Here is a 13646-nt window from a genome sequence, read left to right on the forward strand (position 1 = left end):
TTCCAAATGGTCAATCCGCCCCTGGTAGTAGCCCTTTTCATTGGTGAATAATATGCAGAGAGTCTCAAATGGTTTCTTTCAGTTTATTATCTTCTAATATGGGATATCTAAGTTCTAACATTGCTAAACAATGTTCATCGAGTATTAGAGCACCTTAAAAACTATAAGTAAACACATATAAAATCCAAATGATGAATACAAAATGATCAAATCCAACAGAATATAAACAGCATATTTTCAATATATGTACATAAAATACATCTGGAATATACCCTTAGCTATAGAAAAGGCAAACGTACCTGGGTTTGGTATGTGAGAATTCTGAACATTAATCCAGCCCCCTATGTAGTCAATGGGAGCCAAATCTTTAAAATCAGTTTTGGCATTATTAAGGCAATAGACAAGGCATAGTCAAGCACTACCCTGGGGAACATGTTCTAATTTAGGGAATGCCCTAAAAGTGCCTGTGAAGTGGCACACTTGTATGATGAATACAATGCGCTATAACAGAAGTGACATTTCAAAAGAAAAATGCCACCTAAATTGCTGGAAAATTTACATTTCTCTGCCAGCTTGGATTTCATTGCAAAACAATGCATGTGGATCCCCAAATTACATACCAGATAATGACCCAAACAAACGATTTACAGCACTAACAGATATGCTTGCTGGGTACACTGTATGGTCTGTTGTATGTAGCCTCAACTACAGTACATACAGTATACAGTGCTGTTTTCCAACAGTGGTACGGGGACTTCTCTTTTCATTCCCAGAATAAAACATTGTATTCTAGGAATAAATAATGATTCTCTTCTGATTGGCTGAAGTGAAGAGGTGGGAAGTTGATGCCACGATCGCTGCCTCAGCCGATCACAGGAAACTTTGTGTTCATTCATATTGCTCAGCCCGACTCTATTTTATTCCAGGAGCAGGATGGGAAGTTCTCCTCCCAGAGCCATTATACATCACTGTATACTATATGTAGTTGAGACTATATGCAGGTAATACAGCACGCACAACAAGAACACCTGTTATTGTAGTAAATAGTTTGTCTGGGCCTGCTTAGCCCAATTAACTATTTAAAGGGACATTCAATGTAGAGTTAGGCTTTGAGATAGTATTGCCACCACTGCCTTGTTTTATTATCAATACATAAAATTTCAGTATGAAGATAAAAATCTAGCCAATCCACCTTCAGTATAATAAAAAATATTGAGTTGCATACAACTTCAAGTTCTAAGTGCAGTAACACTTGGCAATTCACTCAGGCATCTACAGTGATCTTAACACCTTGACAATAGGAACAAACTGGTTTGCAGATTCTTCCATCAGTGAAGGTCTTCTCAGTGCCAAGAAATAGGGGTGGTCTCAAATAGCTTGGAGCCCTTTCACACCATGATGTTTGCAAAATGAAATACAACAGCCAAAAGATGTGAGGTTTGATATGCAGCCAAAAACAAAGGAAAGAATCTCTGAATAAAATGTTCCCCCGTCATAAATACAATGCAAGGCACAACTTTGTGGTTTAGAAAGGAAGTCAGATGAAAAGCATTTTAAATCACAGCAATGTTGCCACCACGTGTTCTTTTTTTTCATGTGTTGAATCCTAAAAATATTTTGCATAGAAGTCAATGTATTGCAAGCCACTTGAGATAAGATCTATTTACCTATGCTGCTAACATGTACAAGGGCTAGCTATGCCTCATTATTCATTTTCCATTGCTCTGTAGGAACCAGAGCGTTCTCCTGGAGTGTGTAACACAGGAGGCGGAATTGAGCCCTCCTTCCACTTCCCTGGTCATTGGGAGCAGACAGCGTAGAGGTAGCAGGTGTTCTGTACAGTCAAAGGCTTTAAAAATACTGTTCATCCATATCATTTCCCTGTCAGTCAGTTAAGATCTACATCAACCGTGGAGTTTTGTTGCTGCTGAGGTGGAAATTTTCTACTTGCATTCCATTTGTCTTCCATATGGGTGTGCACACATTCATAGTACATTTATTCTGTAAGCTGTCTAGTCTTACCAAGAGAATAATGTATGTATGTTTTTTAAATACTGCTACAACATTGTACTACAACAGCAACTAAGTGCATAGATTACTTGTGGCAAGGCAAGATTGCTTTGGTCTAACTGAAGAATGATGCATTTTTGCAAGGATGCTGGTTCTGCCTTTGTAATATAAAGCATTTTACAGTCTGACATTACACTTAAAGCGAACAATTCATTTTTATGTTTATTCTGAGATCATTAAGTGAATATTATGTGAAGAGTGTCTTAAAGGGAAGCTTTCCTGCTTGTCAATTTGTGATATTAAATATAGGTAACAAAGTCAATTTAATAAAGCCTGGAATAATAAGTGTTTCCTCTATTGGAGGGATGGGCTAGTAGACTTGATAACAGAATGGCGTTTTACAAAATAGCTTACAAACCAGGACAATTTAGCTTTACATATTGCAAGGAAGCACACACAGCTATAATACATTGCAGAAGTTGAACCTAAACTTCAGGCACTCATGTAAAAACACAGTTGAAATACATATATAGGAACCATTTAAGCTGTGAAAAGATCTGTCATTTCAGCCAATTTTGTTATCCAGGCACCCCTGCCAAAGTATATAGCTATATCAGTTATAGGCCTTTGCTCGGCTGCATTTTAGCAATTCAGATTGGTAGTCTCCCTGTCACCAGTCCAGGGGAGGACTGACCATTTGTAAACTCGGGCACTGCCCGAGGGCCCGGGGTCAGTAGGGGGCCCCATGAGATGCCCCTGGTACCTTTTTCATAGGCTTTTTTGAGTTTGGGCAAGGACACAGGGGTCCCATGATCCCCTATTGCCCGGGGGCCCCCTGAGTTGTCAGTCCACCCCTGCACCAGTCCATGATTTGGCATTAAGGAAAAGCAGCTGACTGATGAGGTCACTTTTTCCTCATTCCTTCTATCAGTATGTTTCTTGTACAGCAGAAAGTGCTGACCCTTTATTTGGTAATTATATTAGCTCTACTTTAAGAGGGGATTACAGGAAGCTGTTGTTAAAACAGATCCAGGTACTTATACTAGTGGCATTTAAAATAAGTGTAATGATTTTGCTTTTAATGAATACATAACTGTGTAATGGGTGGATTTAAATTTATCAGGAATTCAACCTTTGGGTGTAAGTCTAAATCAGCGATGTCCAACCTGTGGCCCAGGGGCTGCATGCAGCCCAAGGCTGCTATGTATGCAGCCCTACACAAAATCATAAATTTAATTAAAAATTTTGATTTTTTTTTTGTAAAAAAATCCATTTACACTTAGAGAACACATGCAGTCAAAGAAAAATTGACAGTGATTCTTTATTGAATTTTTATAAGTTTTATCTTTCCAAAGAAATTATCCAACTCTTCTCAATCCCTCTTTATTCATGTCATCAGTTTCCAGCAGCACCTATATTTGCAAGTAACTATTTTCAAGGATGAAGGGCAGGAAGGGCAAAATTTAGAACCAAAATATCTGATAAGCACCTTGAGAATTCATTGCGAAATTCTACTACATCCACTGAAACAGATATCAATGCATTAATTGATCAAAATCAGTGTCAAATATAGCACTAGTTTTATGTTGCCCTCTTTTATTTTTGTGCAGGACTACCCCTTTAAGAGCCATCAGTTTTGGGTCTCACTTTATTTCCTGCACAGCCAGGCAACACGCATTTTCCTGACACAAGAAACAGCCAGTGAGCTTGGTTTTTAGAATTTATTAGGGAGTTCAACTTGGATAGGGTAAAGGGATTATGGAATGCCCAACATGATTAAAGAATAATAAAATTAGGACAATTTCCTCTAGCATACTGCAAAATGACAGACTTTTGACTGTGTTCCAGCCAGAACCACAACAGTCTTTAGCAAAGTAATCTCCTCCTAGGAATTCGGTGTCCCCTGAGTGGATTTTCAGTAAAGTGACAACTTATAGGAGCTCTGGGTCCCCAGCTCACCTGGCTATAGTATCTGATCCCAGGACAAGGGATTGGGTAAGAATTAGAATGTCCCTTGAAGACTTGGCAAAAAACTTGCATCTAGCAGACTTCTCCCTTATAGGCACTAGGGGTGTACAGGTACTCACACTGTCCTTGTCCCGCAGCAATGGATAGAACTGCTTTCAGGCCTTCTGCTGAGTGGTTCTTCTATAGGCTATGCAGGCTGTCCTTCCCCGGTGGACTGAAGGACAGTGGAGCTCTCTCCTTCAGCCTTCCTCCAACCTCCAGCCTAGAGGCAAAACCCGCCTTCTCTGGGGCCCCCTCCAAGGCTACACACCAGCACTTCCATCTTCCATCCTCCACCCGACTCCCCTTGCTGGCCAGGTTTTGTCATATTTATGGGCCAGCCAGCCACACTGACAGGCCTCCTGCCTGGGATCAGTCAGACTCTCAAAAATATGAAGATCAGCCCCTCCTTACCCTTGTCTACTGACTTCTAGAAGCTTCTTCAAGCTTCTAGTGGAGAGGGAGGTACCAAGGAACTGACCTGTAGAGCCCTCCAGCTTAACCTAAAGTAACCCTGCGGGGATCGTCGGCATGCAACCTATACGGGGTGACACTGGACCCACTCCAAGAAAAGGTAAGTTGTAAAGAAAGCCAATGATCCCCACAGGATGGATCGGATCCACGGATTGAGCATAATGGATTGGAGTCCGATCCATTATGCTCAATCCGCAGATTCAATCCATTCTGCAGGCTCGTCAGAGGGGGTGTCACCAAGTGTTACCGCACCGGGTGGCACCAACCCTAGAGATGCCTCTGGGCTATTTATACTGAGGGGTCTGTACTGTTTATGTACTAAGGAGTCTGTACTGGGGAGAGGATGTGTTAAAGGAATATGTACTAAGGGGATGTACTGTATATACTGAGGGGTCTATACTGGGGGGGGGACTGTGCTGGGTCTGTGCTGGCATGCCGTGGAAGGGTACATATCTGTACTTTTGTACTGATAGGTTTGTGCTGGTGTGCTGTTGGGGGGGGGGGGGGCTTGGCATGCACTTGCATGCTGTGTGGGCAGTCAGACAACTGCCGATCAGCTGGCTTCTGTCGAGCGGGAATGCTGGAAAACCAGCATCTGATCAGTTCTGGTGCTGCAAGCGCTGACCAATGTGTTCTGGCAGGGGGGCAGTCCTGTCAGAATACAATAGCTCAGCAGGGAGATCGCTGTACTAACATCAGATAGTTATTATAATGAGCTCCCCGAGTGCTTCAGTTTTTTTTGGTTCAGCCTACTAGGCTGAACCAAAAAAAACTGATAGTGTGTACCAGGCATTAGGGTAAGAAGGAAAAAAAAAGGAAAAAGGGGAAAAAACCTGCGCTACACCCCAGACAATACAATATGTGAATAAATGTGTGAAAAAAATATATATTCTGAAACAATAGTGAAACAATTAGTGAACTGCTGCTACTCTTTCCCTGAACACCAGAAAATACAAAACATATAAAAAATGAGCGCACTGCACACTAAAAAATCATAAACAATAATAAATCAAATAAATGCTACTATATAAAAAAAGTGCATAAATTCATTGAAATGATATAAGTCAACATTTATATAAATAATTGTGCTTGACACAAAAGAAAAAATCTGCCTATTACCAGACACTTTGATCTCCAATCAAGAGATCAAATAAGCAGATGGTGTTCAGATCCCACACTGACACCCTAGTTAGCCGTATCAAGGAGATAAATAGGAGAACTTGCAGGTTCACTTGAACGAATCCACCACATCAGAGAGCTCTCCACATCATGCAAGGAAAGCTTTAAAACAGAAGAAGAAAACTTCATAGTGCCATCCAATAAACCAGCAAAGAATGTATTAAAGCATTGCACTTACATAGATAAGGTGCATAAAGGCAGTGTAAAAATTTAAAATTCCCATGGTGTCAGATTACCGTCTGGAATGACGTGAGGTCATAAAAAGCTGACGTCACAGTGGCTGCTCCCATGGCAAGCTGCTTGCTGTGGGGGTACCCGGCAGGAGGGAGGGGCCAAGAGTGTCGACGGGGGACCCGAGAAGAGAAGGATCTGGGCTGCTCTGTGCAAAACCACTGCAAAGAGCAGGTAAGTATAACATGTTTGTTATTAAAAAAAAAAAAAAAAGCCTTTAGAATCCCTTTAAGGTTCCTATGCACAATGCCCTGTGCTAAGGTAATGTTAAATTATGTTCACACTTTGACAGTTAGCAAACACCGCTGTGCATGGCTTCTAGATGTCAAACTAGGCTACCACTGACGGCAATATCCCAATTAACCATCAGATTAGCTCCCAATCATGTGATCACTATGTCATCCATGATGTAGTAATCACATGCAAGCTGAAGGTTTTCATCAGCCTGCAGATGCCCCCAAAGGCAGAAGACAGTGTGCTGTGTTTAATGCTGTAATTGTGAGGTATCATTACATTTTACAAATAAATGAAAAAAATGTTTTAATATTTTTATTTTTTTTTCACATTTGGCTTAGGCATCTAGGCATCAGTAATCCCAGAGAGATTGTTCTACATCTACTGCATAAACTTTTTATGCTAACTGTAATACATTTTCATAAGCTAAAAAAATGTATCTCAGAGAGATGCAGTTTAAAATGCAAGTGTTCTCATTAGTACTAATTAATCTGATGAAGCTTGTGCAGTATCTAAATAATGCTAATAACTGTTGGATAACAAAGGTGAATTCAGGACACCGCATATGAAATTAAACTAAAAACAGCTACCAGTAAATCATCTAGTACTGAAAATGAGGGAACTATGGGTGTGAGTTCATTTTCATTCATTTAATAGTGCATATCCATCTATATAATAAAAAAAAATGTATGCGTGAATATGAAGAGAACTTGTTGCCTAGGAGATGCTTTTTTCTCTGAGCTAATTGCATTAATGGATCATAAACTGCTGAATGATCAGGTGGAGCAAGATAATTAAACTAATCCATCTTATTCATGTAAAGTGACCGTTTTGGTAGTAATTAGTAATTATTCAAAATGAAGTATTTGTGCAGTTATAAAACATACAGTAATAGTTAAGTACTGAAACTAAATACGTATGTATTTTTTATGCTTTAATGGTTCATAATAAGTGTTATTTGCTATTAAGAGAATAGTATTGCACATTATTAATACTGTCTGTTATGATGTTGTGGCTAGCTACATGGCTAAAGTAAATACAATGAAGAGCAAAATTAAGATAGTAATTAAAGAAGCTATAAAATACTGTATATAATGCAAATCACCCAATAAAACAGTTATACAAACACTGTATGATTTATTTTTATTTAAAGACCAATTCCTGGAAAAAAAATTTGGGATTACAAAGGTCCACTTGGCAGTGGTTAAAAAATAATTAGTTTAGGCTACCATATTCATCTTTAGTCCAGAGCTGTCTCCTGTAGTACCCGTTTTATCATGATGCCCTGAAGGGATGACCATGGTGCTCTGCATTGTGTACAGTGCAGAGAGCAGCACCTAATGTCATTATGCCAATCCCACTCAGCACACACAAGATAACGAACAATACACATGGTAAGTGGGGGCACAAGTACGGGAGGGTAAAGATTTTGTTTGTAGCAAAAAGCCCAGAGTTGGGCTTTATTGTATAAAAGTATAACCTGTTTCCTCCCACAGTCTAAAAACATGCTGGTAGGTTAATAGGCTCCTGTTTAACTACTTGCCCTTCTGAGGATTTACCCCCCCCCCCCCATTTCCTGACCAGGCCATTTTTTATGATATGGCGCTGCATTAATTTAACTGGCAATTGTGCGGTCATGCAATACTGTACCCAAATGAAATGTATATAATTTTTTCACACAAATAGAGCTTTCTTTTGGTGGTATTTGATCACCAACAGGTTTTTTTTTATTTTTGCTATTATATAAACGAGAAAAGACTGCAAATTTAAAAAAAAACTGTGGTATTTGATCGTCTGTGCAGTTTTTATTTTTTGCGCTATAAACAAAACAATTTTGAGAAAAAAAACAATATTGTTGACATTAAACATGTCTAGTAAAAAAATTTTAAAAACTAATTTCGCCATAAATTTAGATCAAAATGTATTCTGCTACATGTCTTTGCTAAAAAAAATTCCAATACGTGTAAATTAATTGGTTTACGTGAAAGTTATAGCATTTACAAACAGCGGTATAGATACTGGAATTTTTTTTTTTTACTAGTAATGGCGGTGATCAGCGACTTATAGTGGATCTGTGGCGGACATTCTGACACTGGGGGGAAACTGACTTGGTGTCACTGACATCCCCAGTGACACCAATACAGTGATCAGTGTTAATAAAAAGCACTGACACTGTACTAATGGCACTGGGCAGGAAGGGGTTAACATGTGGGGCGATCAAAGGGTTAACTGTGTGCTGTGTGCTGTTTCACAGTAAGCTGTGTCTGTGCTTTCAACTGTAAGCACACTGCTTTGTATGGCTCTGCTATGCATAGCTATACAAAGCAGTGTGCAGTAGCTGACAGGTGAGAGATCTGTGTTGTTTATACACAGGTCTCTCCCCTATTGGAGATACTCGGCAATCACCGGGTGCCGGCGAGAAATCACGGGGTTCTGGTGATTAACAGCCGAGGCCGTGAACAGCGGTGCACATGCGCCCCCTACCTGGAACTGCAAAATTACGTATACATACGTGATTTTGCACACCCGTGCCACCCTGTAGCAGTATTTCTGCTATAGGGCAGCGCGGAAGCGGTTAAGTTCACCTTTTAACAAACAATAATAACTGCACTTTTTTTGCATGTAAAAAATGTGCTTTTATTATTTTTTGTTTGTGGAGCCTCTAAAGCATGGCAGCATTGATCAGCAGATCGCTGGTGCCATGCAGGTCTCTCTCTGACCTTTCTGTATATCTCCTTGCTATTGGAACTTTTCCCATTCACAGAATACGTGTTTGTTTTTAAATTGTGACAGCTACCAGTAAAGAGAAGATCCCCTACTAGCTGTCACAACTGAGATTGGGGGGGTGCGGGGGCTGGTCCAATTGTAACATGTAACATGTTACACCCTGAATATGGGTGTAACATGTACCGAAAGGAACTTATCCTTTAAATTGGCCCTAGTACTATATATGTATTTATGTATGAGTGTGAGTTAGGGACTTAGATTGTAAGTTCCTTGTGGCCAAAGATTGATGTGAATGTATAATATATGTAAAGCACTGCATAAATTGTCGGTGCTATATAAGTACTATAATAAATCTTTTAAATTGTAAGTTCTAATGAGTAGGGCCCTCTGATTCCTCCTGTATTGAATTGCACTGAAACTGTACTGACTGCCCTCATGTTGTAAAGCGCTGTGCAAACTGTTGGCACTATATTACTCCTATATAGTAATAATAATAAATAAATAAAATAAAATAAATAATCTATTTTAAATTAAAACAATATTCTTATGTATTATTTTTTGCTGTTTGTGTTTCTTCTACTCCTGTCTCCTGTCCAAGAAACAAATTAGAAAGTATTAGGAGATCTACCAAAAGTAAGTAGATATCCCCTTATTCCTAGAACAAGCTTCCTCATTGGAAAATTTCCCCTCACCGTCCTGTGATTTCCCATTACTTTCTGTATTAGAGACAACAGTCGCTAAAACAAACAGAGAGTGTAACACTCCCCTTATTACAGTAGTAATAAAAATCTTAGGCAAAAATAAAATAGGAAAAAAATGGCCTGCTCACCATAAGGAGAAGTTCAAATATTTACTGAGATCTCAATGACAAAACATGGATTTGCTTTCTTCCAGTTCACCACCCAAGTCAGTCTCCAATATGCTCCCTACCACTTGGCAAATAAATGTGGGAAAGAAATCCAAATAGTGTAAAACTGCTTTTATATTTTTATTAAAAACATTGTTGTTAAAACCGCACATGTACTACAAAGGTTTGCATACCTGCATATTAACAGCTCCACTGGCTGAAATCCAAGATGGCCTTGTACTCCAATTACCGGAAGTGACATCACAGATGTATCCCCGTCCAGCACGTTACACCTATTGGACAGGCATTGGGACCAAAAATATATTTATTTACTTACTTTACTTTGAGTTGTAGTACTTAGTGCTGCACCTTTTGCAAATACATCAGATAACTGCTATTTTCCTGTCTGGGATCATAGAGTGGTGTCCAGCTGCTGGCTTATGAGTAAAATCTAGAGTTCGTCTTAGCCATGGAGTAAACACTAAACTACGTGCATCACCATTCCCATTCCCCCCAGGCAGGATACCCAGAGAAGTAACTTCCCCAGATCACTCCCTGAAGATGTACACCCACATATATGATCTGATCAGCACAGCCTATCATACTATTGCCAGAAGCACTAATGACACCTACCGACAGACTAAAACCAGTAGTAACCAGAGCCTAGGAGAGACCAAGGAAAGCTAAACTATCAACCCAGCTCAGCTGACTCTAGCTTAGCATCACTAAATTAAAATAGATACATTTGCTTAGGAAAGGGTGGCTACACATTTATTGGTGAATTTGATGTTTAGTATGGTATTAATCTGTAAAAGCATTAAGTTAAAAATGTTAACCACTTAAGCTCCAGAAGATTTTACCCCCTTATGGGCAGACCATTTTTTGCTATTCAGCACTTCACTACTTTAACTGGCAATTGCGCCGTCATGCAATGCTGTACCCATGTGAAATTTATATAATTTTTTTCATACAAATAGAGCTTTCTTTTGGTGGTATTTTATTTTTTTATTATAGAAATGAAAACAGACTGAACATTTTGAAAAAAAAAATTTTTTACTTTCTGCTATAAAACATATAAAATAAAAAAAAAAAAAAAAAAATTTAATCTCGTCATAAATTTATGCCAAAATGTATTCTGCTATGTATTTGGTAAAAAAATTCCAGTAAGTATATAGTAATTGGTTTCCATGAAAGTTATAGTGTCTACAAATGATGGTATATATACTGGAGTTTTTATTTATTTATTTTTTTAATACTTGTAATGGCAGTGATCAGCGACTTATAGTGAGACTGTGATAGTGTGGTGGCCAATCTGTCAGTAGCTGACTTTTTGTGAGAACTGGCTAACTGACACTGATATCTCCATTGATTCTAACACAGTGTTCATTCACAGCAGAGGTGGCAGGCAGGGGCGCACGTGCACTCCCTAAACTTGGAAGAAAGCCACAGCGTACAGGTACATTACTGTGCCTGCAAAAGTCCCCATCCACAGTATATGTACAGCGAGTCGGGATATGGTTAGTCAAGCACACACATACAAACTATTTTATATATATATATATATATATATATATATATATATATATATATATTCAAAACTGGTTGCCTATATGCACCTCCCAGCACACATGTCTTGTACTCACAGAAAGGTCCCGATCATGTGACCATCGTGACAGCATGTCATGGCGGTCACATGACCCTAAACCCCGCCCTGCCTCCCGGCTTCTGAAACCCTTAAAGGGCAGGGAGGCGCCGGCGCCAAGGGGTTAAAAAGTAAACATTGTTATACATTGTAACAATTCATCACACCACACCTTGCCACCCTATGCAACTTACACCAGCGTGATTGCATTTTTTAGCAATCTGGCTTGTGTGAATACGCAAGACTCTGAGTCTGCTGGGGCTGCTGATATCATATCCAAGATGGCAACACTCAGCACTTTTGAAAGTCTAAATAAGAGATTTTACAGGTACATAACATGCATTAAATACATTAAATAAGCATTTTATGGGAAAAATTTTTTTAAATGAATGGTCTAGTGCAATGTTTCTCAACATGTTTTTCAATCAAGGCACCGTTTAAAATTCAGCACAATCTTGAGGCACCCATTATAAAATGTAAAAAACGAAACTAATAGTTTTACAGAGCACAGCAACATCTGCACATGTAGGACACCGAATATTAGAGGTGATTTATTCTTCCAAAGCAAACACAACTTTGCACACTGGTACTGACTAGTATTCCATTGTTTCTCTTCTCCCTCAGCTTCTCTACCTCATTCAGCTTATGTTACCCTGGTGCTGATGGAGAGGTGCAGGGAAGGGGCAGGCAAGGATGCTGTGCAGGTGCCCATGTCCTTCATTGTTTTTTTATGTCGTCGGCGGTTAGAAAGTTGTAATGGTGCACAATAAAAACATGTGGTTTTGTGTAACTAAAAGGCTGGCTTGTATACCATGTTTGGGCAATTTTTAGGCATTTTGCCAAGGCACCCCTGAAGATACCTGAAGGCACCCTCGTTAAAAAAAGCTGGTCTAGTAACAGGGTCTCTTTATTCATAAACTGGTAAACCCCATAGAAATACAATGCTTTATATGTATCACTTTGGAAACGATGAGAGATTGACACTAGTCAACAGTTTTAAGACATCAGGGGACTGCTTAATGTAACAATGAATTTGATGTAATATCTCATGGTGAATGATGTGCTGCTGCATAATGAAATATATCCACGGCTAATAAATCCCTACCAAGATCAGTTACAACAGAAATTATATTTTTTACTTTTTAACAAAATGTTTTCCATAGTGTATTCCTTGTTGGTGATGCCAAAAGTAAGTGACTGTTCATTTTAAGCCAGAATCCTGTTAACATGGAATAGGAAAAACAGAAAATGAATAATTCAATTTCTGATTTTCTTTTCAATTATATACATGCAAAAAAGCAGGAAAATATTACAAGCAGCTCGATGCAATATAATAACTGTATGGAACAGATTACTTAAAGTGGTAGTAAACTCCATTTTAAAAAATCGCTGACAGGCAGGGTATTTATAATAGAAGAGACCCTATCAGTCTCTTCTGTCAAAAATGCTTCCTTCTGCCTGCCAGCCATCATGTACACCGTGTTCCAAATTATTATGCAAATTATATTTTTCTCATTTACCTAAATAATTTATATGAATAACAGTCAGCATAATTCTCATGTTATCAACTATTAAGAGTACAATTCAAATTTTACTGAACAAACCTCCTAATGATAACAGTATTTTTTTTAAACATAACAAACTTACAATGCACTGTTCCAAATTATTACGCACAGTAAGTTTCAAAACACTTTATAGGTTGTAAAGAACTGAAAATTGTAATTTGTTGTGTTTGCAGCATATTTACTGAAATCAAAAGCTATTTCAATCAAACTTTTAACAACATTTTAACTTTTTAAACATTTTAACAGGTCACGTTACATTTTAACATAGGACCCCTTATTTGATAGCAGCTTCACAAGTCTTGCATCCAATGAACCTGTGAGTTTTTGGACAGTTTGGACAGTTTCTGCTTGAATTTGTTTGCAAGCTGTCAGAATAGCCTCCCAGAGCTGTTGTTTGGATGTAAACTGCCTCCCGCCCTCATAGATCTTTTGCTTGAGGATGCTCCAAAGGTTCTCAATAGGGTTGAGGGTTGAGGTCAGGGGAGGATGGAGGCCACACCATGACTTTTTCTCCTTTTATCCCCATAGCAGTCATTGATGCAGAGGTATTATTTGCAGCATGAGATGGTGCATTGTCATGCATGAAGATGATTTTATTACGGAAAGCATATTTCTTCCTTCTGTACTAGGGAAGAAGTGGTCAGTCATAAACTCCACATACTTTGCAGAGGTCATCTTTACACCTTCGGGGCCCCTAAAGGGGCCAACCAGCTCTGTTCCCATGATTCCG

At 38.9% G+C, this 13646-nt stretch overlaps 1 long non-coding RNA gene across 1 annotated transcript; it reads right to left on the bottom strand.

Annotated features, from left to right (window-relative positions):
• Nucleotides 1–3717: 3717 nt before the first annotated feature.
• On the bottom strand, nt 3718–10599 carry LOC149466354 (uncharacterized). Its single transcript, XR_016312084.1, has 2 exons — nt 9904–10599; nt 3718–5772 (listed from the first exon to the last, which is right to left on the bottom strand). It is a non-coding gene; the product is annotated as an uncharacterized LOC149466354 (long non-coding RNA).
• Nucleotides 10600–13646: the final 3047 nt, after the last annotated feature.

The sequence above is a fragment of the Staurois parvus genome, unplaced genomic scaffold, assembly GCF_062004578.1.
Source record: "Staurois parvus isolate SC_StPar_1 unplaced genomic scaffold, SC_StPar_1.0 ptg000131l, whole genome shotgun sequence".
NCBI lineage: Eukaryota > Metazoa > Chordata > Amphibia > Anura > Ranidae > Staurois > Staurois parvus.